The sequence below is a fragment of the Aquila chrysaetos genome, chromosome 14 (assembly GCF_900496995.4).
Source record: "Aquila chrysaetos chrysaetos chromosome 14, bAquChr1.4, whole genome shotgun sequence".
In the NCBI taxonomy this organism is placed as follows: Eukaryota; Metazoa; Chordata; class Aves; order Accipitriformes; family Accipitridae; genus Aquila; species Aquila chrysaetos.
In genome coordinates, this window is record NC_044017.1 from 32,476,723 (window position 1) to 32,497,726 (window position 21,004).

The 21,004-nt window shown below is 37.5% G+C and overlaps 2 long non-coding RNA genes across 8 annotated transcripts in view; one reads left to right on the forward strand and one right to left on the reverse strand.

Moving 5' to 3' along the window:
• The window catches only part of LOC115350778, an 81,706-nt gene that overhangs the window by 49,543 nt on the left and 11,159 nt on the right, over nt 1-21,004 (reverse strand). For both annotated transcript variants that reach the window (XR_003926606.2, XR_005933943.1), the window contains exon 2: nt 2,801-2,850. This is a non-coding gene — a long non-coding RNA (uncharacterized LOC115350778). The remainder of the gene's footprint in view (nt 1-2,800; nt 2,851-21,004) is intronic.
• The window catches only part of LOC115350777, a 45,129-nt gene that overhangs the window by 20,278 nt on the left and 3,847 nt on the right, over nt 1-21,004 (forward strand). For 4 of the 6 annotated variants that reach the window (XR_003926603.2, XR_003926599.2, XR_003926597.2 and 1 more), the window contains one exon: nt 5,109-5,682. This is a non-coding gene — a long non-coding RNA (uncharacterized LOC115350777). Of the gene's footprint in view, nt 1-5,108; nt 5,683-13,131; nt 13,283-21,004 lie in introns of those variants that run through there. The other 2 variants (XR_003926604.2, XR_003926600.2) reach the window with 2 other exon arrangements.

A 21,004-nucleotide genomic window follows, 5' to 3' on the forward strand; every position in this document is an offset into this window, starting at 1 on the left:
TTAAGATCACCAAGTCCAACTGTAAACCTAACACTACCAAGTCCACCACTAAACCACGTCCCTAAGCACCACATCTACACGTCTTTTAAATACCTTGGGCAGCCTGTTCCAGTGCTTGACAACCCTTTCGGTGAAGAAATTTTTCCTAATATCCAGTCTTAAACCTCCCCTGCCACAACTTGAGGCCATTTCCTCTCGTCTTATCACTAGTTACTTGATAGAAGGGACCAGCACCCACCTCACTGCAACCTCCTTTCAGGTAGTTGTAGAGAGCGATAAGGTCTCCCCTCAGCCTCCTCCTCTCCAGACTAAACCCCGGTTCCCTCAGCCGCTCCTCATAGGACTTGTGCTCCAGACCCTCCACCAGCTTCGTTGCCCTTCTCTGGACGTGCTCCAGCGCCTCAGTGTCTTTCCTGTAGTGAGGGGCCCAAAACTGAACACAGTATTTGAGATGCGGTCTCACCAGTGCCGAGTAAAAAGGGACTCAAACGAGATGCTGTGGAAGTGCTGGGTGCAAAATAATAACGCCTCTCCTTTCCAACATACAGTTTGCATCTTCTCCAAGTGGGACATCTCCCATCACTTGAAATCTGCTGATCACAGATGAATTCTTTTGTTCTTTTTCCCCTCTTCATGTAGTACTCATGAGAATGTGCTGATTTTTTTTCCATGTGATTAATTACGATTTTTTAGATAGTGTTTGTCTTACTAAACGGCAGAAAAAATCTCGTATGTCTAAAGCCTGGTCCCTTTAATTTGCATTCTTCTGTCATCTATGACCTTCCTAAAAATAAATAATTAATCCAGTGGATGGTTGCACCTATTGGTGATAAGTTGGAGCTTACTGACAGTATGATTGCTTTTCTTAATTATCATTTTGCAGATCCCTTAAAAGTTTTCACAAAGACTAAAGAGTCTGCAGAAAGATTGAAAGCCGATGCCTTAGGGCATCCCCCTAAATGCAAGGGTTTTTTTTAAATGCGAGGGGTTTTTTTTGACACAGATCTCTTTGTAAGTCTTAAGGTTTTATTTAACAGTTTTCCTTCTTAATTTATGATTGCATACTTATGTCTATGACTAAACTTTGCTAGCCAGAAGCATCAGTTCTGTAAACGTTTCAAATTCAGTAAGGAGTAAGCCTTTCAGCACCTGACAATACAAATAGGTGAGGTAGCAAGATCACCATAACAATAATAAAATAAAGCATACTTTTGTGTTGTTGTTAGAGGGTACATTTTAATGGAAAACTATTTTGGTGTTTCTTTCTTGGGCAGATTTTTATATGGATATAGAGATCACACTTTTCCTTAGTCAATCAATGTTGGTCCCTAAAAATTGGCTCTGCTCTTGTTGCTTGTCATACGTCATTTTATCTTTAAAGACTGCAGGAATTCATGATTACTGAGAGGTAACACCTTGAAGTTTTGGCACTATCTTCTACAAAGTAACTTATACTGAGCTGACTTTCTGTTATCATGTCAGTGAAACATCAAATGTTGGTACTATGTGTTAAACAACATTTGATATAATGAAAAAAATAATGCAAAGATGGATTGTGTGTTTAGAAGAGCTGGCATCTAAAAATGTATGTCATGGGTACAGGTAATAAATGTTCTTTGTGAATTGCTACAGGAGAAGAAAGAATATTTACATGTGTGTACAGTATGCTAGTCTTAACTCTAGCTATTTTTACCTCCTTCTAAATATCTTATCATAAGCTGGTTATAAAGTATTTAAAGACATGAATCATTTAATTTGTTGAAGCATTCAGTGCGTGATTTAAAATGGCTACTAAAGGAGAGCAGTGGACGTGCGCTTCTCCTAACAGCTAAGCATAAAAATAAGGTATCAGATACAATAATAAGTTCCAAATCAGTAAGAATTGTTGTTATGTTTTGCTGTATGAGCCGAGCTCTTCACAGAATGTTGATCTCATTCTAAGATTACAGTTATCTAAATAGATTTTCATTGCTAAACTTTATTCTGGTGATTTTATATTTTTGTTGGAAATGAGAGAACACAAACACCTAAATTTTAAGTCATTGATCTTCAGCCATGCTAAAAGCTTTCAGGACATGGTATTTCACCCCAGGATTGGATCCATAGCCCTTTTAAATTTTGGAATTTCAGAAATTGTGCAGGTGAGTAGGAAAAAGCAAATGTGAAAGGAAGAAACTGAAACGGAGAGGGGGAAATTATTTTCCTTTACAGAAGGAAGGGAAAGATGAAAAAAAATGTAATAAGCATAGGAGAAATAATAGGGTGAAAAGGGAGGAGTCAGGTAAGTATTTACACTAATATTTTGTATTTAGTGCTCAGACATGTTAAGCTTTATGCTTGCATGGAAAACAGATTTGAGACTTCAGCTTTCTGACTAACTGCTGTGCTGAGCTGTACTTTACTCTCTGTGCATTTTTGCTTTAGCACGGTTGCTTCTAAGGAAGGCTTTAAATTGGCTTTCAGAGCCAATGTGAATCACAAAATGCATTATCCTACTAGAAAGTGATGACTGCCTCAACATTCTGTCTTCCCAAGTTAGCGCTTAAAACCCCCCCACTATTAGACATCAAAAAATCAAAGCCAGTTTTCTATATATCTTTCTTTTGTTAATTCTAGTCACCAGCATTTGGGGCAGGGCACAGGCAGGCAGTAACACTTAAGAGTGGCAAAATTTTTGTGCAAAACCTAATTGTAATAATGCTGAAACTGAAAATCGAAACTGCAAATTAATCATTATTCAACAGGACTAGGCAAAGTCAATTCATAACCAAATGTAGCTGTAGAACAACGGATTACTTACATTGGCTTTCATTGCAGGTTAGACATCAGTGTGTAGATTTCATCCATAAGCTGTAATAAAATAAAATAAATTAGGAAATCGGCAAAAAAAAGTTTAATTCAGTGATTTGTTCATTTATGTGCTTACTGCATGATGCCCCTGAGTGTATATGGTATTATAGCAGGGAAATGATAAATGATGCACTTTTTAAACTGAGCAATTAACTAGTATTTGCATAGTGACTATAACTGGTCTTCATGAATTACTGCGCTAAAAACTTGTTTATTTTTAAATACAGAGATGGGGACCTCCCATTTTCTTATATTCACTTGGTGGTATGCATAAAACACCTTAACTGTCCACCTGAGCAACACTTTAGTGTCACTGAGCCCTGAGCTGATGTACAGCAGAGTACCATCCCTTCCCAAACTGCCCCATTGCTGACCGGGGACAGAAAGAATGAAAATGGGTGTAGCAGGGAGAGGCCTTATGGTGCCAATTCACAAATAATTTTGGAGTGGTAACATCTACTTTTTGGAAGGTAGTGTATTAATTTCCGCTGAGAGAGAGAGAGAGAGAGAGAGAGGGGTCTGCATAAGAATTTTGCTATAAATTTCTGTGTGATAGGGTTCCCTTTCCTGTGCAGTGTCTGCGTCACTGGGCAGCGGTTTTTAAGGGTACCCAGTGAAGATGCAAATATTGAAAAACTGAGATAGCTGTACTCTATGTTCATTCTAAGAGGAAAACGAAATTAAATGCAGATATGACTTTTAGAAGTTCTAAATAAGAGACTTCATGTTGTATTTTATAATTAGCCCTTCCTGTTACATTGTTTTGCATTAGTGTTACAGTATTTTGTTACATGACTCCATAATTGTTTAGATCATATAAACTCTTCAGTGCAAAATTGCATTTCAAGTGGACCAATATTTAGATTTTAAAGCTATCTTTTAAGTTACATTGTAACTGACAACTCTGTGTTGTCCTCATGTAATAGGCAGTATCAGGATGACTGTACTCTGAAGTAGTCATTAATGGCAGACCATTGTATGCATAGGTTTCCAAGGAAGTATGAATTGCACGGTCCCAGGATTATGTCTCTCAGACTTTCCGTACTCGTAAGAAAGTGCAGACGGTGAACTGTCCATTTGGTGTATATCCCAGCCCCCCGATCAGTGCCCTTTCCCATCCTCTTCTCTGGTTGTTTAGACTTTGGTCCTGCAGTTCTGTAAGAGCGGAGTCTTGTTTTTGCATCTGGGCTGGCAAGCTGGTGAAGGTATGAACGAGGCTGTCCCTGCAGACCTGCTCCACACTGAAGCTTCCTGCACAGAGACTGGGCTGTATACCAAATTTAAAACCAGCCCTTCACCCATGACTCTTGTGTTTAATTACAGTTCTTTTAAAATAACCATTACAATGTAAGAGTCCCTGACTATGAGATAGGATTTCAGCATTTTTTTACAACAGTATTTACTGTATTGAGTAACAAATTACTAAACTATCAGCAGTGCCATTTTAAGCATCAGTTAAATGTGATATTTCCTGGATCAGGTCTTAATGTTGGCAATATAGAATCCCAGTGATGTCACACTTTGATTTTTACTTACAGCAGATAAACTTAAAGCCCCAGTAGTACATAATTAGTCCTACTAGAAAAGCAAACTTTCTTTTATTTGGGTCAGACTTTGTTTTTGTGCTCAGTATAGTGAACACGAGTAATGTTCAGTAATAAAAAAATATGCAGCACAAAGCTATTACATGTTCTGTGGAGATGAAAGTCATTAGTTAATTTTCTTTGTTCAGAGTAAAGGAAGTTGAAAATGTGCTGTTTCTCATATTATTTTAATCCAAACATTGTTATCCATAAGTATTCATCTTAAAGATAGGCTGCTAGGTTCACAAATACCTAGTGAACTTGACCAAATGAATTACATCTCGAGTAGGTGATTCAGAGTCTCAGATTCAGACCTTAGGACGGGATGAATCGCCCTCTGGAGGTGCCCGTTTCAGTCTGCTCACTTCACGGGAAGCCTGCTTTGAACTGACTAGCTCAAACTAAAAGTTCAGTGAGTGGCCTGTCACCTTAAGAGAGGAATAACAGAGCATTTCATACCATACTAGGTCTTTTCTGTAGACGCCTCTCTTTTTCAGAATGTCTGCCTTATTCCTCACCTTTTCTGTCAGTGTTCTTGTACTGTTTCTAAAATGAATAAGCACAACTGTTACTGTTGCTGTTGCCTGTATATTTTTTTCTTGTCCTTTTCGATCTTGTTATCTTATCTTTCCCTGTTGTTTTTCTTTCTTTTTTCTTTTTCCTGACTTTTTTTAGCTACCATCTCTTCTTCTGAAGCTTTTCACTTGCTACCTCTCTGACCATCCTACCTTCCATGTTGAGAGTATTGTCCTAACTTCTGATGTGGAAGATTGCTGACCCTTTCCTTTGATGCTGATACCAGTATTTTCTTTGAGAGATAGTACTGTAGTGAAGACAGAAAAAGAAGAATACGGCACTCATGGATTTTTTTATGGTTTTTAATAGTCAAGAAGTATTGTTCTTCTGCCTTCATATAAAATGTGCTGGTTTCCCAATGTACTTGTAATTTAAAGATGTTTGTAGAAATGTAAAATCAAATGTGAAAAACATAAAATCCATATTAAAGACATTTAAATTTAACAAAATATAGCATTAGTCTTTATTTTTTAAATTGAGTCCTACATGGCTCACTTGCAAAAAGTGGGAGAGATTTAAAAAGTTGTATACTGGTAAAGTCTGACTTCTTAAAAGGTGAAATTATTTTCTTCTCCCCTATGGTAATATTTTCTTGATTTATACCTATTAAAGATCTCCCCTTCTCTTGAGTTCTCTGTCTTCTCCCTTTTTTTGTTCCTTTTGTTAACCTAAGTTTCCTGTTCCTTTCTGCACTGGACTCTCCTAACTCTTTTGGTTCAATACCGATCCATTTTTCTTTCATGTGTGCATCCATTTGCCTAAAATGTTGCCTTAAGCATGATCATATATATTCAAGAATATATTTGCTTCTAAACACTGGATGGATCTGCTATTTTAGGAGTTCCAGTAAACCAGATGAGAGACGTAACGATTCAGTGACAGCATTTTAAGTTTTTTATGACACATGTGCCTTCATAGGATCAAAGTACCTTGCCTCCTACATCAATGGGATAATAATTATGGACAGAGATAAACATTCCTGTACAAATACAGGCTTATGGTATTTGTTCAGTATAGGAATGCTAACTTAAAGAGAGCATCTGAATTAAAGCAAACATGTTGCATTCATAAATGGTATGGCAAAAGTTTTCAGATTTCATTTGCAGATAAAGAGAAATGCTAATGGGAAGAGTGCTTTGTATTGATAGTAATAGAAGCAGTTAAAGTTTAAAAAAAAGAAAAGACATCTAAAAGATGTACATCCATAAAATCAGGAGAGTTTTTGCAATTCATGTTTTGTTATAGCAGAAATAGTAAATAAAAGTTTCTTCGGGGTAGATACCTATTTTATTATCTATACTAAATGTTCTTTAGATAATCTGAATTCTCTGGATTGCAATAAAAGGAATGAATGCCAAGTACATGAGAAAACATAAATAGTGGATTCAGAACTTTTCGGTTTAGGTGTGTAAAGTATGATTCTGAAACCTCTTCTGATACTTAGAATAATTTGCAGTAACAGTAGTAATAGCAACTTACTAGAAAATGCTTGGAGGTGTGGCTGAGAATGTAATTTATGTTGCCTAAAAGTTTTTAACTGGAGTAGTTATAAGCAAGACTTTGCATAATTTTGAGCCCATTAAAAAAGCACCTTCTTTGCCAGATTCATTTACTGAGCATGAGGATGACATTACAGACAGGGATTAGAAAGCAGAGGAAATTGGGAATCTCTAAACCAGTTACACAGATGATGATTTTTTGTGTTGTACAGTAGTAGCAGTAAGTATTTTGTTAGAATGAATCAACTGTAACTAATTTTGTAAAAATGAACTATATGAAAATTATCCATAGAAAAAGAAAGAAAGGATATTAGAAAGTATGTAAAACCCGTTAGGATTTTCTGGGATATATCCTCAAATGGCATAAATTGGCATGCATAAAGTGAAGTCACCACTGCTTATTGAAGAGTTGTCCTTTCTATTAACTATATAATACAATACAGATCCTGAAATAGTCCCTTACTTAATACTTGTATTCATTTTACAGTAGAGTGGTTATGGAATAAGGTCTTACTCATCATGAGAAATAATACAATTCTAACAATGGCATATTATTGTTAGAAGGAAGTACATCAAACTGACTTGCATTAGCATAGTTTTAGAAAATTACTTTGGTTTTGAGAGTACTGTACTGATATCACTTGTTAAGTTACAAAACTATTGCTTTTTTAATAGTACTACTAATCTAAAATTTCGAGTTGTAGTTTGAAGACAAAATTATTTTTACACTCAAGTTAATGTATTTTTGATTTGCAATTTTTGGGTGATAATGTCTCAGTTAAAAAACCAGTTAAAATGTCTCTCTTTTTAATATATGAAGAACAGTGAGGAAAGCATAGCTGAAAATACTAACAAAACAGGAAAGATTTTTCAGCAAATGAGTAAGTGTAACCATAGGGAAACACTTGCAAGAGGAGAATAAAGTTGAGTGAATATTGCTACATTGAGATGTGAAAACATACTTCATCTATAAAGTCCTGCAGGAAATAATAATGAAAAAATAGGTCTTTCTGTTCATAAACACAGCTTAGGTACACGTGGTCTTGCAAGGTGCAGTACCACTACAAATTCCATGAAATGTTCTTTGATCGCATTACAAACAAGTCTGGCTAAGACATAAATAGAATGTAACTATCTGTTGCTATAAAAGGAAGATAAGGTGAGGGAAGCATAATTTATAAAACAACCACCCAGCTTGCAGTTCCTGCAATTCACATGACTGGCAGACACAGAAATAATTTCACAAATGAAAATGGAAGAAGCAAAATCCATGAAGATTGTGTTGAAGGTTTGTTTCATTTGACTTTTCTAGGATTATGAGGATCTCTACGATTATGAGAGAGATATATGCACACACATATTATATGTATATTATACATACATATATTGATATATATATGGAAATAAATGTGTGAAAAGCTGTAAAAGAGGAATTTGAGTTATGTGCAAGAAATGTTTCAAAATAAGCTACAGGAGGATATTTTTTTATAGTACTTAAAACAACTGGACAAAGTAAGGAGAGTTAATTCAGTCCTGGATCTGATAGCGATCAGAAAAAAGAAAAGATACCAGATCTAAAATGAAGACCTTATGAATGTACAATACTTCTGGTTTAGTAAAGAGACCAGAAAAAGGGTAAACATATTGTGAAAATCACTGACGGAAATGTAAAGAGTTTGAAGAGTAATAGCAGAAAGCTGGTTCAGAAACAACATTGCAATAAACTAAGAGCAAGATTCTGCTGTAAATAAATGTTTAGTGAAGTATAAAGTAGGGGAAAAGAAAACAGAACTGGAAATGGGAACTTTAAGCTTGCCATCACGCAAAGATACAATAAAAAGGAAAGCAAGCTCAGGCCATGTGACGATATCTGAGAAAGCCTAATTATCCGCTTAGTATAGTTTTGCTAATATGATCTGAAAGTATGTGAAACTTTTAAAGTAACACTAGAAAGCAGATTTTTTCAAATTTCTTCAACTTTTCATTTTTCTGTTTGTTTCCAATAGAGTAATACTGAATAAAAGGAAATTGGAGACCACTGTCTACCAATCAGAACATTTATTTGAAAAGATAGTTGAAGAGACAGCAAACAAAAATGGTAATTGAAAATATAGAAAAGTATCTGAAAATATGAAGCGGTCCAGATTCTGTACCCCTGTTCTGCCCACTGGAGGTAGCCCAAGGTACCCAAAATCCATTCCTACTCACAGGCTGAGAATTCGGCCGCCGTGGGGAAGTCACGGTCAGCCTAACGCTGGTCTGTCCCTCTCCCATGCCAACAGCTCTCCTCCTTTGCACGCGTTTGGTCACGGGAGCGTAAGAAGCTATGCCCGCCCTCTACCAATTTTCAGCTGCACTTAATTTCTTAGATGACATCTGTACTAGAAAACAAAATGGACCACAGCCCATTCAAGGGTCGGTAGCAAATTCCAGCTCGCATTCACCTGGCTAACCCGCCTGCTCTCCCGAAGCAGGGTAGCCTCGTTCCTGTTGCCTGCTGAGAACAGTCCCTAACCCATGCTGTTCCCCAAACCTTGCCCTGTCTTACCTGAGTGCTCGTTGGCCTGGCCAAAAGCATGCCAAAGAGCATGCTAACGGTTAAATGGCGTGGATTATCGCACGGTAGAGCTCAAGCACGTGCCTGGGCCCTCCCTCTTCAGCTCAGTTACACGGATGTAACTTTACGAACGACATCCAGCTGGCAATAATTACAGCTGTCCTAGCCTGTTCTAAATTAAAATCGCAATGGCATGAAAACCAGTAATCTATAGGTATCTCTCAGACTACCATTTCGTGAACAGAAATGTCAATGAATGCATAAACTTGGATGTAATGTGTGACTTAATTAAAAGGAAAGAAAGTGTAGAACATCTGATAAATCAGCAAATGAAGAAAGTCAGAGGAGGACAATAAAAGACAAAACAGTACTTATCTGCTGTGGAAGTATTTTTAAATGGAAACTGTAAAGGCAGTTTGACAAGTGAATATTCTTTTTGAAATAAGCAAGGTTAGAATAAAGAAGTCGGTATATGACCATTTGGGTAAATAGATTTAGTTCATTACTAAAATGCAGTTTGGGTCCCACCTATGTGGACCTCCTTGCAGGATAAAAGCCTGAAATACAATGCATTTGCTTATGGTGTTTTATTCTGAAACTTTTGAGAAGGACCTGATGCTGAAGTGGGCACACTTCAATATAAAATAGTGACCTCATCGTGCACATGATGGCATAAGTGCTTTACTGAATATTTATACAGATGTCAAAAAGGGATATGCAATAATATCTTGGGATTAACATAATCTCTGTATTACTTGGACAGTTTTCCAGTATGTGATGTAATTACTATGAGGTTCCAGGTCATATTTTGACCTAGTGAGGTCACTGGTTATTTTCATGATCATTTCTAATTTTACAGGTTGTAGAAAACTATGTGCAGGATGCACAAAAAGGGGAAATATAATTATATTTGTAGACTACTTTGTGACCTGGGATTAACTGCTTAAGTCTGAAGATAGAAAATAAAAAGGGAAGGGAAAATGTGGCAAGTCAGACACTGTTAGAACATAATGCGTGAGCATTCAGTTGAATACTGCCCTTTAAGTTACTCAGAGGTAAAGAGAGGCAATAAACTGCTCAGATAAAAACTATATGCAGATTCTGAAAGGGGATCAGCTCCTCTGGTGAGTGCTGAGGACAGAAAGGACATAAATAAATTGAACAAAATTTTAGGATGCTATAGATCAAAGGAAGATGCCCAGAAGTTGAGAAGGTTGGGAGTAGGTGTTTGGAAACAATTCTTAGTAGGAAATTATTCTTAATGGAACACTGGGAAGCAAATAGACCATCATAACAACTATTCAGCAATAAATTTGCCTGTAGATTAAGTACTTGGAGAAGCAGTCCTGCAGAAGTGCAGGCAGCTTTTCTGGAGGAACTAACTGGCTATTCTGGCTTTACTGTATTGCCATCAACCGTATGTGCAACACAGTGGGGAACTACGCTGGGAAAAATCCCTTCTGTAGTAGGAATGTACGATTCTGTACCTTCGGCTTGCTTTGGCTTCAGTAGAGTTATGTTCTTGCAAATAACAGAAATGTATTCTTGCAAATTATAGAAACTGTTAAAAAAAGCAAGAGAATATAAATGAAAAATATAAGAAGGTAGAATTATATACACATAGATGGAGAAAAACATAAAGCAAATCTGTCACATATATTACATACCTAGCTGAAAAAAAAAGTGTTCTTTCTTATAATGACCTTGTAATTTTGAAATGCAAATGCATTATATAAAAGTATAATGTTATGATCCCCTTGAGCATAGTTTTAGAAAATGACATGAAACAACCAAACAAAATATTTAAAGTTGTCCACTTCTCTCTGAATACATTACATATTCTAAACCTCACGCCTGAACTGCCGGAACTGGTAGTTCCTGTTTTGAGGAAAAAAGTCATTTTAAGGCCTCTATGAAAAGAGATTCTGAAAAATGTTATGGCAGATAATGCAGGTACGAGTGTCTGCTAGAGGAGTGTTCACAAACTGCTTCTCTCTTCATTGCAAATACATTCTGTGCCCATTGCCCCTGCTTAACGAATCACTTGTTGGGGATTTGCCTTTCTGTGTTTCCTGAGGAAGTGGGGGGACGTAGTTTTTAGGAGCTGCTGGATGCTAAGTTGGAGTATGGCAAGGAGGAGATGACTACATCAGGATTTTGGCTGAAGGGTAGAGGAATTGTAAAAAGGCTTTTCCGGCGATGGGGAATGGGTGGCTCTGAGCAGGAGTGTAATGCTGCTGGGAGCCCTTAAGCCTATTTACTCATTTAGTTTATTGAGAGCACACCTAGCTATCGTGACATTTGGGTGTTTTGCAGATGGATAGATTAACTAGATTACAAAGAGCAACTACTAAATTTCAGGAATTCATTATGAAAGTACCCTATGAATAAACTGTATGAATATTAAAAAGCAAAACCAAACCGTAGAAACCACTTCTTAGAAGAACTTTCATATGCGACTGTGGTATAGTTACATAGTCTGTGCAAGTGAAGTAGAGCAAAGAGGCAGAAAATCTGGGCTAGATGTCATAAACCACTGCCCAGTTTTTCCACTTTTGCTTTTTTTATTTTCCTCTTTCCAAGGAAATAATTTGGAGATTCCTGGGGTAAATGATCTCTGGTTAAAAAAAGGTAAAGAGACTAGATTCTCTAAAGGCAGGCATCTGGAAATAAATGTGAAGACAGCCAGCCACTGCAGCATTTAGAGCACTTCTTTGATCTGCTGTTATCTTACATCTTTTGTTTTACTTTTCTTGGTCCAGAATAGTTCTGCTTTATTCAGACAAAACTCACTGAAAACAATGCAGAACATGACATACTTTGACCACAAACTAATAACTGTGTAATCATCAAAAAGAGACTCCATAGTATACTTCAACTAGCACTGTCCTTCTACCTCCATTTCAGCAGACATTCTCTATTTTGAGACAATAGAGAGAGATAAAGGCTTTGAGTCAAATGTTCATTCTATTATGCTTGATTCTCAAAGAAAACTAGATTTATGCCTGCCTGCCCATCCATCTATCTGTCTGCTTATTTATTAAGAATATTATACTTCTTGTTTTAGCTATTAAATGTAAAAGTTGTAGTATTCCTAAGTAGAAGGTATACAAAATCCCTGTTTTATCCAGTTCTTTGAAGAAAAGGAAAAAAATAAGAACAAGTGACTTAGTCTACATTCAAAGAAAATTAAGTGGCGTTACTGATTTCCAAAAAAGTCACTGAAGAGATGGACAGATGTATTTTGTTTCAAGGGTCTGTGGGGCCTGCTGCTCTAGAGTACCACGAATTCCAAATAACATTGATACTACCTAGTCTGACAGATGAAGCAAAATCAAAGAACGCTCATGCAAAATGGCCAAAATAAAAGTTAGTGAATAAAACTGTTGTATCTCTGTGTTAAAATAAAGTCTGGAAAAGGAAAATTATTTTGATTTCCAGGTAAAGGAGAATCCATAGGAGAGCACATGAGTGAAAAGGTTTTTGGAATGCAAGATGTATAAGCATGTTTCAAAAGACTTGCATTTGTTTAATCTAGAGAAGACTGGGGAAAATAATCTGACATCTGAAGATTATTGTGAAGAAGATGGTCATCAATTGTCTTTTGTACCCAGTTGGGGAAGGACAAGAAAAAATTATCTTAGTTTACGGTGAAGAAGAACAGGCTACATATTTGGAAAATCCTTCTAAGTACAAGAAGTTAAAGTTATGTTAAATACAGTTAAAACTGGAACCAGGTTACCTGGCGATGCTGGAGCATCTTCCTCACAGGCAATTTAGAACAGATTAGACAAAAAGTTTCTGTCATCACAATGCTCTTACATCTATCTTTTTTCATAATTGTTGGCCCCACTCAATAAATAATGTGGACTATAAAGAAGTAATTTGAAAAATAAATTCAGAATGTGGAGATGAAATTTGATAGTCTGAACACGATAAATCATCAAAAATGCAGGTATCTTTTTTTTGTCAATAGGTCTATGCTTGTATTTTGTATGCCTTTCTATATTTTAATTTTCACTTCGTTTAATTTTAAAGTTCATATACATATAATTTCTCTTTACAGATTGTCGATACGGATAAAGCATTTTACCTGTTCATGCAAGCAGTACTATTACTCTGCTTCCGCTACTCGATCCTCCGGGCAGGAAGCTGGTATCAGCATTGTCAATACCCTTTTCCTTGGCTTCTAATTCTATCTAGCACATGCTCTTCAGGTATGTATAGCTTTGTAGATATTACGGGAAAATAGTGTGCATGCAACACACATGTAGTTTCTTTTAAGTCACATATAGATAACTAGAGTTTATTATTTGACAGAATAGCTGAAAAAGTCTGATTCCTAAACAAAACCAGAACTTTGGTGATGAATTTTACTTTCTGTGGTTAACAGCCTATTTTTACTGTGATAAGTAAAGCCTGTTAGTAATAAAAATGCAACCTAGTATCTATGCCATGATAATGGAACCCTAAAGTGAAATTAGTTAGTGATATTAGAAAGTATCACTTCTATTTCTGCTCCAAACCTCAAGACATTTTATTTTCCTGTACTCAAAAACAACATTAAAGGAAGTGTATGGTTCATGTTACTGACATTCATGGCCTTGATTATAATGTGAATCATTCGTGTATATGCTTTTGTTAGAGCATAAAATATGTAACATAAGAGAGCAAGGATATTGAAGGCATGAGGATCATTTCCCTGTTCAGAATACGGAGAGAATTCAGTTTATTCAGAATACTGGCTAGCATGTCTGTTCTTTCTAAGAAATTCAATTTGCAGGCTGATGAGAAAACCATTTATATTTATTACTGTGATAATCTGTTAGCTGCTTAAGGACTTACGTGTTCATATCAAACAATAATTAAAGTCTTCAAATTAAAGTGTTTATCTTCCAGTGGTTTTTCTTGTATTGGGTCTCTGACAGGAAAGGCTGTGAACATTTGGAAATGGACATTTTATTGTACCTTCTTCTCTCAAATTGTGTTAGAAACGTTTCAATTATTAGAAGCAGCTGTATTAAAAATGTGAGTAGTGTACAGAGAATCAAGTGGCTTTCACTCAGTTAACCTCCCAGAGAGGAAGATCTAAGTAAGAGAAGTAGCACCCCTTCACTTCTGTAGCTTGCTCTGTCTTGTTATCGTGATATGGAACCAAGGGGTTCCAGTGTAACGTTTCTGTTTCATACTGCACTTGAATCATCTAGATTTACCTGGCTTTGGTTTATGTTGTTTTTTTTTTAAAGTAGGAGACATCTACTTGTGCTATTTGAGAATTAACTTAGAAAGAGACCACCAAAGTCTTAAAACCTTTATAATACAAGCCAGTCTGGAGAAAGATTGTTGTCAACTTGAATGGAATTATTCAGGAATATGAATCACATACCACTGCACCTTTATATTAATACAGTTTATAGAGAAGAAAAACAGTATAGGTCAGAGCAGCTTTTGGAGGAACATGTCTAGGAAATAACTTTAGAATGTTTAACTCACACTTTTTTACAAGGATAGGAAAATATAATTCCTGGATAGAAGTGAAATACTGCTTTAAAAAGGCCTCTGAAAGTTGAGTGACTTGACTTTTCATGAAACTCAAAGAAGTAGCTTGTGATCCAAGATGTTTCGTGAAGAGTGAATCATAGTTCTAAATTGTGAGATGCCTTAATGAATTGAACAAATTGAGAAAAATGAAAGAACTCCTAAGGCTCCTTTTACTTACAATTGAAATCTAAGGTTGACTGGTTTTACTTCTCAGAACCTGCTTTTCAACACGTATATTAATTTAATAATTTTTGTAATTGAACATTCACATTTATATTTATAGTTTGAAGTTATAAAATGCAAACTATATTTTCAGCTTTCCCATTTAATATATTATCTAACAGTTTAGAAATAATTTTTGCTGACTAAAGAAAATATTTACTTAACCAGAGGGGATTTAATATGTCGAGAAATTTAGTTTTCCTGCATATCTTCAGAGGCCCAATGCAGCTACTACAGAAATCAGCCCCCAGCAAGGTGCCTGTGTCTATTTTGGGTAGTATGATACTCAGAAAAATGTAGAGCTAATAATATAGAAGGACCTACCCCCCATTTTCAAAGGTGCCAGTGAATTTATCATTTAATAATTTTGAAAATATCACTTACAGATTAAATAAGAATATTTGGAAACAGTAAGAATAGTTAAAGGGTGGTTAGGAAGAAAAAGAGTATATGCAGTTTGATTAAGTGAGGTAAACAACCATGTACAAGGAAACTGGAATGATATTTATTTAAGTTGGCAGGAGAATGTATAATTGGAGGTGGAATTGGGAAAACATGGAGTGCAGTTATTCTGAGTTATTCTATTTTAGCAGATGTAATAATGTTTTAAAGTGGTGGTAATCCCCTTATTTAACATAGCTGCAACTGGACTGGACAAAGTAGTAGAAACTGTACTTCAGAAACACAATCTTATGGTTGGATATAGGTTGGAAAGTATAAGCGTTAGCCTTTAAGAGTGCAGAAGTTTTCTGGCCTATTTTGAGAAACAAGTAAGAAAATGTCAGAATTCAGAAAATATGCTCTGTGGAGTACTAGAAAGTGTATTTGTATGTAGTTTTGGGCTCTCCAAACTAGTATCGTGATGTGCAGTAACAGTATAAAGAGATGGCTGCTTTCTTAATGCAGTTCGTGTGTGTGTTAATTCGTATAGCCCAGTTTGCCATCTACGTTGGCCAAAGCACAGAGAGTTAACTCATCTGGGATGCTTTTGGCTGCTGCTTTGAGTGGTTGTGTAGATGGATTTTGTTGCTGGTGCGTATGTGTCCCGTGAGTGCAAGGACAAAATATATGGACAATTTGAGGAGTCCATTAGATGGTATCAGCAGACTACTACTTGAAGCACCCTCATGTCCACTCTCCTCAGGGCATTAAATAGCGATGTGAGTACAAACATTCATCAGTTCATTATTTCCATCGTACCACAGAGATGGAAATAATGCAGTATATGTACTGTGTGATTCATTTAACATTATATGTAATAGTATAATTAATTTCATGCAGTAAATTAAGTCTCCTTATGACCATTAGCAAAATACAGTTTGAGTTAACATACTAGATATATCTCTTTATATACGGATAAAGGAGTCCTAAGTTACTGGGGTTTAAGATTTTCTCTAGGGTGATTCTTCAGAGAGCAACATGTCCCATAGTAACATTTCCTTTTTCCAAGAGGAAACATACAGCAGAGGAGGGAGGGAGAAGACTTCCCTTGCACAGAAATCTATTTATTTCTGAATTCCACAAGTAAAGCTATAGTTATGATTTAAGACAGTGTCTGTTATTCAGTGTCCTAAAAGCTGTGATTCTGAGCTTCTGGGACATATCCATTACCAGGGTCCGCTTGTATTGGCAGGGAAGGCTGATGGAGCCAAGAGGAGCGTGATTCCCAGCACAAGTTGCTGCCCAAGCACCCAGCAAGGGATCAAAGATTCATCAGCAATATGGCGTGTCTTTGATTCGTGTATTTTAAAGTCCAGGGCCTGAAAAGACCTATTTATTACTTGCATGCTCCCTGCAGGGACCTTGATAGTGACTGGCTTTGTGTTGAGTGCCTTCTGTATTTATAGCCCCGATAGCAGTGACTGTATTTTCAGTACTGTGTTGTACATAGCGCTGAGTGACTTGTTGGTCTCGTGGCTCTTCTCTCTCTTACTCTCTAACAAGCTATCTGGCTTATTAGAAACAATAAACACCAGAAATAGATTCCCTTCTACAACTGACTGCAGAAGCAACTGTACCATTACAAATCGGTGACAGAGCCTTCTGTATCTACAACTTCACAGAAAGGGTGAGGGGGCTAGTGGGTCAGTGTCAACTATCAGTGCCTCAGCTCTTTCATTTGCTATTTCAAATTCAGACTGGAGTAGTATCTGTAATCTCCTAACCAATCACTAATCCTCAGGGATTTTGAACTGCCAGCCTGCAAGATGTCTATTTTTACACAGGGGTCCATGCAGCAGAGAAAAGACATTAGATTCATCATAGGAACACTGGGCTACATTACAGAGTGCTGCCTTTCAGTCTTTCTCCTGAACCAGGCAGGAGTTTCCTATCGGTTTTGTGTTCCCCCCTGCCTCCTCCCTGAAAAAGTAGCCGTCATCACAGCCTGTCTCTGAAGATGAAGGACTGAAGAGTAGTACCGCGACAGGTGATTGATTCAGTTCACACAGGTCTAAAACTATATGATCAATAGTGCTCAGAGTTCCAAAAACAGCAACGTGGATTTGAAACACTTGGTTATGGTTTTGCTGCTACACATTGTAGTAGCAAGAGCTTTTTACTTCCTGGAGGAGAGATCCTAGACAGTAACAGGTCAATTAAATCAGCTTCTAGGTCATCTTTTAAGATCAGTGAAAACATCTCGCCATTTATAGTCTCTCACAAAACATTCTGTACTTTATCTGTGTTGTGCACAAAGTTGACTGAAACCACAGCCTTGCAACTACCTGGTACATGCCGCAGCAGATGTCTACGGTACACAAAGAAGTCCTCTCCTCATAAAACTCCGAACAAACGATACTCAGTACAGTGTCATCTTCATACTTTAATGTACCAAGGGTCTGGGTGACAGACAGGTCTGTTCAGAGAGAGGGATTTGCTCACATTCAAAATCTCTGTGATGCTCAGGGGATGCTTTGTCTCTATATAAACATCTCAGAGTCAGGACCCTCTGCCTTGAATAAAAAGTACATTCGGTTTTGTTTTTCAGGGACATACCAAGCAAGTGCTGATAGTCAATGTGATAATTAATTGTATGTTTTGTCAACAAGCCAGTGAGGGGCAAGACCATCTTCAGGAACTTCTATGTGACATATGGCTCTGCATTAAGCCAGTCAGAACCAGGCAACACTTGGGGTTAGAGCTGGTCACGTTAGAGGCTCTGAGCCTTTCTCACCTTCAGCGTATCTCACCATTGTAGCGGGGAGTCAACAGCAATGACCTGTCTTCCAGAGAGTTACGTTTGTCAAATGGGGACTCCTAAACATGTGCTTGTCCATAACAGACACGAATAGGTGTCCTGTTCTAACTACAGGGATGCTGAGAGCTCTTGAAAAAATGTTTTGTTTACCTCTTTAATAACATGGGGTTTGTATGCCTTTTTTTTTTTTTAACCTTTCTTTGTGTCTTGTGAAACTTTCAGTACAGTCTTTTTACCTGCTTAGCCAAACATGCTCTTCCGAAATAATAACCAGATCCTGCAGCCAAACCCAGTATGATTATAGCAGATTGACTGGGCGTTGCCTAGGTGAAATCTGCTGACAGAAACTATTTTGCAACAGATCATTTTGTGTCAAATAGAGTCACTTTAACTAGAGTTACTCACAAACCTAAATAAAAAGACTTTCTGTTTGAGTATCCTAGCATCGTCAGTCTCCCTTAGCTTCTTCTACTTCAGTAGTACGGGACTGTTTAATAGCTTTGACACTAACTGGAGTTGACATAATTTCTCTAGAAGTGCATTTTTCTGCAATAGCTGCTTATCTTCGTCTGTACAGGGATACAGTGTACCTTACCTTGTAGTGAGTTTTCTGAAAGGCCTTTGTTTATATTTTTGCCTAAGAACGGAGACCTGTCTTACCTATTCGTACAATTTTTTACTAATAGAAACTGGGCTTTCCTGTCTGTCTGAGAAATATTCCTGTGCCTTGTAAAACACATAGCAGGGAAAATGGGAGCGTACTGCACGGGTTATGCATCTCCTGCTGAAATAATAGGAAAGTCTCACAAGCTTCTGCTGTTTCAGTTATGATGTTAACTGTGCCCACTTAAGGTCTACTGCCAAACTCTAGAAACAATGCCCTCCTCCTTTAGAGGAAGCTTGAACTACTTCATCTTTGGTTTTCTACTTCAGTTTTTAGATAAAGTTTACATTGGTTCCTTGAGCTTTAGTTCTTAGCAAGTAATTTTCTTAGAACGGGGCTGATTTCTGTGGGTTGGCAAATTCTCTTCTCTTCATTTCCACTCCCTACTATTCTTTTAGATTCTGCTTGCAGAAAGACCAGCAGGGTTTTAAGAGCACAATATGCATGACTGCATCTTTTCCTCTAATGCATCTTCCCTAACAGTGGGAAAGAATGGCTCTCTCAGAATGTGCTCATCTAAGCTTCCAGTTCCCCAGGATCTTGGAAGGACTTCTGTGCAATAGCAGCTTCAGCATCTGCCACAGATAGCAGGCAAACTGGTGGTTGATTGGCAGAGCTAAGAAGAAATAGATTTCCAGCACAGGGGCAATGGACTCTTCTTCAGAGACTTTAATTACAGCACCCCTCTAACACTTCTTCAAAACAGCAATAAATGTTTTAAAATCACCCACGAAAAGGATGGAGGGGGATTCACTTTTCACCTTCTCCATCAGTAAAAAAATGAGGGTGCATCAGACGAAGCTGGCAGTAGGCAGGCTCAAAGCAAATAATACCATAAATTATATTGTTTTATATGTTCATGGGTAATATACTCATGCCATTCTTTGCCTAAAGACGGTATGGATGAAAGAAGTTCACATGGATCTCAGGAGAGACTGCACAAGACCTTGGAAGAGAGATGTAGTAAAGGTCACTGACTAGACAAACCACATCAGGCTCAGGAAACCCCCCCGAGCTAAAACAAAGTTGGATGCTGGAACCCATGGGCATTATCAGATGTGCTTGTCCTGGTCCTGCTGTTCTCCGAGAGAGTACCTGGGTAAGAATTGGCTCATGCCTGCTGTTGGAGATAGGTAAATGGGCCAAGTGCATGCCTGGCCTTAACCAGTCTGACCTCTCTTGTATTCTTAAAATAAGGTTTATTTGTGAATCTTGGCCTACTCGCAGTCTTTGCAAAAATGGAACAAAAATCATTTCGGGACCTTCCCCTCTTTAAATTCAACCAACTGGACCCAACCTTAGTCAGTCATTCTCATTCCTTTTACTGCACTGTCAGCTTTGCTAACTACATAGTCTGTGGTATGTCAAAGATTTTATGACATATGTTAATGAAATGCCTCCACCTCACCTCTTTTTCCTCACTTCATCATGCCCTTACGTAAACCAAAATTCATTCATCTTTATCTTTTTAGAAACTTGTTGCTACCACTGTAATTTTGAGCAGTGGCTTTTCTTGTTCCTTATGTTGGCCTTCAGATTCTCTCTACTACAGAGAGGAAATCTTTGAGCCCACCAAAGAAAAGCACGAGAAAATTAATAGAAAATCCATGGGATAGTGTTGTTTACATCACAGTAATTTGGGAGGAGGCATTTCATTCCGATCCTTGTTAAGTGAATAAATCAAATCCACAAATCTGTAATGCCAAATCTGCAAGTCATGTTCCAAAATTCAGCAAGCCAGGATCACAACCTTTGGACATTCTCAGAAATAACTCTCCTTCTCCTCCTTTCAACTTGGGGAGTTGTCCTGACAGTAGGCTTATCCTCCTAAGTCACTTAGCAAGGACAAGGAAATTCAATGGGAAGTCTCTATATTTAGCAGAGATTAAGGTGGTCAATGCTTACATTCAGTTCCCTGGTTAGCTTAGAGTCCTTCCAATTTTCAGTAGATAGGCATAGGTGAACACAGCTAGAGCTCGAGGAGGAGGGGAATAGGAAGGGATGGAGGTACACAGGAGGATCTAGAGCCCTTCATAGCATCCTTTCACCCTCTGCCTCCTGCTGCTGGTAAATCTGCACCTGAAGAGCCAGTGCTTAAAAAAAAAAAAGCCTCTCCTGTTTGGCTTTTTACTTTTAACACCTCAGGTGTTGAGCAAATGAAGGCAAACCTCTGTGCCAGGGCTCTGTCTCTTTAACTTTGTATGTACACCAGCAGGCACAGTAGGAACCCATTCTGTTTTGAACATACTATAGCATAAATGGCTGATAAATCAGAAAGGAAGGAATCCACATTTTCTATTACTCCTGTGGCCT